Source organism: Elephantulus edwardii, unplaced genomic scaffold (assembly GCF_000299155.1).
Source record: "Elephantulus edwardii isolate Elephantulus edwardi_28Jun2011 unplaced genomic scaffold, EleEdw1.0 scaffold00366, whole genome shotgun sequence".
Taxonomy (NCBI): Eukaryota; Metazoa; Chordata; class Mammalia; order Macroscelidea; family Macroscelididae; genus Elephantulus; species Elephantulus edwardii.
Window position 1 is genome coordinate 1,396,666 of NW_006400116.1, and position 4,152 is coordinate 1,400,817.

Sequence of the window (4,152 nt, forward strand, 5' to 3'; positions counted from 1 at the left end):
AAAATAGGACTAGAGGGGAATTTCTTCAATGTAGTAAAAAGTATTTATGAAAACCTGAGAGCCAACATTGTTCTCAATGGAGAAAGGTTAAAGGCATTCCCTTTAAGAACAGGAACTAGGCAAGGATACCCATTATCACCTCTCTTATTCAATATTGTATTGGAAGTATTAATGATAGTAATAAGACAAGAGAAAGACATAAAAGGTATACAAATTGGCAAGGAGGAGGTAAAATTATCTCTATATGTAGATTATATGATAGTATCCTTAGAAAACCTTAAAGACTCAGCAGGAAAACTATGGGGCATAGTTGACCAATTCAGCAAAGTAGCAGGATACAAAATCAACATACAAAAATCAGTTGGATTTCTCTCAGTGACAAAGAGATTACAGAGCTGGAGCTAAGAAAAACAATACCCTTCACAATAGCTAATCACAAGATTAAATACTTGGAAATAAATTTAACCAGAAGCACAAAGGATCTATTCAAAGAAAATTACAAAACATTACTACAAGAAACAAAATGAGACCTTGTGAAGTGGAAGAATATCCCTTGCTCATGAATAAGAAGACTCAATATTGTGAAAATGTCAATACTACCAAGGGCAATTTACACCTTCAATGCAATCTCAATCCCATTCCATGGGATTGGACCAATACCTCAATACCAATCCCATTCTTCAACGAGATAGAAAAGGCAATCCCCAGGTTTATTTGTAATGGAAAGAAGCCCCAAATAAGCAAAGCACCCCTTAAAAATAGAAAAAAAGGTAGGAGGCATCTCACTCTCTGATATCAAATCCTACTACACTGCCATGGTAGTTAAGACAGCATGGTACTGGTACAATGACAGACACATAGATCAATGGAATAGAATTGAGAACCCAGAAATCAGCCCATCTATTTATGGTCAATTGATTTTTGACAAGGAGATGAAATCAGTTAAGTTGGGAAACGAGAGCTATTTTAACAAATGATGTTGGCACAATTGGAGAACTATCTGCAGAAGACTTAAGCAAGATCCACCCCTGACTCCATATATAAAAACCAACACAAGGTGGATCATGAACCTAGGACTAAAACCAAGGACTATAAACTTCATTAAAGAAAAGCTTGGAAGAACTTTAGTAGTCCGAATCCACAACATAAACAGTCTTCCAAGTATCCTGAAAACTCTACAACCAGGAGAAGATAAAATAGATGAATGGCACCTTCTAAGAAACAAATCCCTATGCACATCCAAAAACTTCTCCAACAGGGTAAAAAGGGGATCCACAGACTGGGAAAAAGTATTTGGGAATGACATGTCAGATAAGGGACTTATATCTAGAATTTATGAAAAACTTGAACACAACAAGATAAAGGTAAATAATCCAATTGAGAAATGGGCACAGACACTTCACCAAAGAAGACAGTCAGATGGCTAACAAGCACATGATGAAATGTTCAAAATCTCTAGCTCTAAGAGAGATGCAAATCAAGACAACTATGAGATATCATCTCACCCCAGTAAGACTAGCAAAATTTAACTGAACAGCAAGCAACAAATGCTGGTGAGTATGTGGAGAGCCTGGGATCCTTATTAACTGTTGGTGGAACTGTAAAATGGTGCAACCACTGTGGAAAGCGGTGTGGTGCTTTCTCAAAAAGTTGCAGAGATACCATTTGACCCAGCAATCCCACTACAGGGAATATACCCTAAAGAGACTATAACTGCCATCAAGCAGATATATGCACACCCATGTTTATCGTGGTTTTGTTTACAAACAAGGAGTTGGAAACAACCTAAGTACCCATCAACAAATGAATGGATAGAGAAGCTGTGGTATTTCACACAATGGAATACTATGCTGCATTGAAAAACAAGGAATTAATGCAATATTATTCAAAATGGGTGACACTGGAGGACATTATGCTGAGCGAAATATCTCAGTCTCAAAAGGACAAACACTGCAAAGTGTCACTGCTGTAGAATGGGACTAACATTAGGGTTTGGATAAGAATGAGAAAAACTGGATGACCTATGTATACTGCATTGAAACGGATGAGGGAGAGAACAGTTTAAAAGCAATATATTTTAGGGCATTATAATTATCTTAAGAGTCCGGAATGAAGGTTGCAGAGTGGAATATACTAAGGGTGGAGGTGGGAGTGTGCTGGGGGGTGGGACTGTATACCAATAAAGGAATTTTTCTTTTACTTTCCAAAAAGAAAAGCAAACTGGGGGTGGGGGTGGGGGAAAATTGCAACAACGAATGGATGGGAATCCAAAATCTCTGTAAATATTCATTAAAATTAATAAAATAAAATGTGTATTCCTAGGGATGTTGTTCCAGTGATTCAAAATTATCTTTATTTTAAGGGCAACACCCTCACAAGTTTTGTCAAATCTTCTGTAAAATGTATTTATTAAAGTATATATTGCAAAGACAAAAAAAAGAAAAACAATCAATGTAATTCAGCATATTAACAAAGCAAATAACAAGAACTATATGATTTTAGCTATTGATGCGGAAAAGGCAATTGACAAAATCCAAAAGTCCTTCCTGATAAAGACACTCAGCAAAACTGGAATAGAAGGGAATTTCCTCAACATAGTAAAGTTATATGCAAAATGAAGAGCTAATATAGTTCTCTATGGAGAAATACAAAAGCTTTTCCTTGTGAACTGTGAAGAGACAAGGATGTCTACTGTCACTACTTCTCTTCAATATTGTACTGGTAGTTCTTGCTAGGGCAATATGACAAGAGAAGGAAATAAAAGGCATCCTGATCAGAAAAGAGAGGGTTAAACTGTCGCTATATGCAGATGATATAATAGTGTACAAAGAAAACCAAAAGGACTCAACAACAACAACAAAAACCTGTTAGAATTAGTAGGACAATTTATTTCAGTGGCAGAATATAAAATCAATATCCCAAAATCAGTGGAATTCCTCTACAGTAACAAAGAGAACTCTGAAAAGGGAACCAAGAAAACAATATGTTTACAATGTTGTTGTTGTTTTTGCTAAGTGCCGTGGAGTTGCAGGCGACTCATAGTGACCCTATGAAGGAGAGTCCTCGAAGCTTGGGTGCCTTTCATCCTCTCTCCAGGTTCATAGAGTCTCCGGAGGCAAACTATTATGGAAGTGGATGCCACTCCTCCTTCCAAGCTTGTTTTAATCGGGGAGCTCCACCCCACTCTCTGTCCACATTGGGTAGCCGACCATTAACACATTTGACTCATCAGTGTCACAGTGTTCAGCCTCACAGCAACCAAAAGTGACACGGTATGGCAACTTGTACACCAGGGCTATACGACCTAGAGGAATGTCTGAACACTGCTGCCGCCTTAAACCCTAGGCCAAGCCATAGCCGATCAAAAATTGAGATACTTTTTAGTGACTCTAACTAGAGATACAAAAGACCTATACAAAGAAAACTACTACAACATTTCTGAAAGACACAATAAAAGGCCTGTAGAAATGGAGAAACGTGCCCATTCATGGATAGGAAGACTCAATATTGTGAAAATGACAATCTTAACAAAAACAATCTGCACGTTCCACATAATTTCAATGCAGATAACAAATTCATTTTTCAAGGAGATTTAAAATGAAATTACCATGTTTATTTGGAGAGTAAAGAGATACCAAATAAGCAAAGCTCTTCTAACAAAGTGGGAGTCTTAGCACTCCTTGACATCAAAACCTACTACACTTTGAAAATAATCAAAACAGTAAGATACTGGTACAATGACAGGCACATAGACTAGTGGAACAGAATTGAGAACCCAGAAATAGATCCAGCTATCTATGGTCAACTGACATTCTACAAGGAAATAAAACCTATCAAGTAAGGAAATGACAATCTCTTAAATAAATTTTGCTGGCAAAACTGGACTGCTACATGCAGAAAGCTGAAACAGGATCCACATCTCATACCATACACAAAAGTCAACTCAAGGTGGATCAGAGACCTGGGAGTAAAACCCAAAACCATAACATTCTTCAGAGACAAAACTGGGACCAAGTTTAGATAGGCTATTGAGAAAGGTGTACGCCAGGGATTCATCCTATCTCCATACCTTTTCAACCTATATGCAGAACAGATTATCGGAGAGGCTGGGCTCTATGAGGAGAAATGTGGGGTCAAGATTGGTGGACGATT